The sequence below is a fragment of the Chrysochloris asiatica genome, unplaced genomic scaffold (assembly GCF_000296735.1).
Source record: "Chrysochloris asiatica unplaced genomic scaffold, ChrAsi1.0 scaffold00119, whole genome shotgun sequence".
Classification (NCBI taxonomy): Eukaryota; Metazoa; Chordata; class Mammalia; order Afrosoricida; family Chrysochloridae; genus Chrysochloris; species Chrysochloris asiatica.
The window spans coordinates 4,398,775-4,399,973 of record NW_006408637.1 but is presented as its reverse complement, the minus strand read 5'-3'; the positions used below and the strand labels follow the sequence as shown (position 1 = coordinate 4,399,973).

The window sequence follows — 1,199 nt, the reverse complement described above, 5'->3', positions numbered from 1 at the left end:
TTTTTAAAAAAGAATTTTTCTTTGAACTTTACAATATGATTGCCTAAGGCCATTGTTTTTTTAAGTTGGAACTTATCCACAGTCAATAAACACATTTTCCTTCTTCATTCAGTAAACACATACACATATTTGCACACGCACCTGAAAGTTCTGCAAAAGAATGCTTAACCACACGGACATTTTCTATATAATCCTACTCTACTCCAGTCTTACAAAATTACTCGTTGCCATTCATTAAATTGATTACATGATCTAATAATAATTTTTATATTAAAAAGACCAACAACACTGTGTTTATACGGCTTTTCTGTACGTAGTCACATATAAAGTGGCTTAAAAAAGTTAATGACAAAAATTCTATTATCTTGTTGTGTTCTTTTTTAACGTTTTATTGTGAATTATGTGATAGTTTACATGGTTTAACATTAGCTTTACAAGCATCCTATAGTTCATTGCCATGGTTACAATCCCCTCCATGCCTACCCCTGCAAGCCTACCCCCTGGTTGTCAGCACACAGACCTTATCCCTCTCTGGCTATAAAGTCCCCAAAGGCTCATATCTCCACGTTATCATCTCTGCCTCCATCTCTGGTGTCACTGCTTCTCTAGGTAGGGTCCTGCACCCTGTTCTTCTCCCTTGATGGTCCCAGGGACCTCTGCTCTTAGACTTCAAAGTCAATCACTCACTTCCTTTTGCTACAAAATGTCTACCTTTACATTTCCAACCCTCACAATCAGTCCTGATAAAAAATATTCACTATTGTATCACAAGAGTTCTATCCACATCTCCTTTCATCAGTCCCACCCAGACAAATCGGATGCTACTCAGTGTAGAGTCTACCTTCCTCCACGCTCTGTGGATCTAGGCTCATTGAAAGCTTGTAAACCAGTTACTTCTTGCCTTTGTAGCTCCCCCATTTTGGGTAGCCAATGTCCAAGTTGCCCATCCCTGTCTGCTCTGTGTATGGAGGCGGTGGGAATGATCCTTGCTGTAAAGATTTATTCCATCTTTTGAGTTACTGCATCCATAAGTGTAGGGCAAGTTCATCAAATTGTATCAAATTTCCCCTCTTTCTTCTTCTAGTTGAGCTCTGATCATACAGTCATTGAAGCCAGGTCAAGTGGGTATTATCTGCAAGTGTGGGTGTTCTTATGCATACGCCCTCTCTTGTTATCAGCAGGATGCTTCACTCTCCACT

At 39.7% G+C, this 1,199-nt stretch overlaps 1 protein-coding gene across 1 annotated transcript in view; it reads right to left on the bottom strand.

Annotated features, from left to right (window-relative positions):
• The window catches only part of WDR64 (WD repeat domain 64), a 457,550-nt gene that overhangs the window by 85,977 nt on the left and 370,374 nt on the right, over positions 1-1,199 (bottom strand). The gene's annotated exons all lie outside the window — the stretch shown is intronic.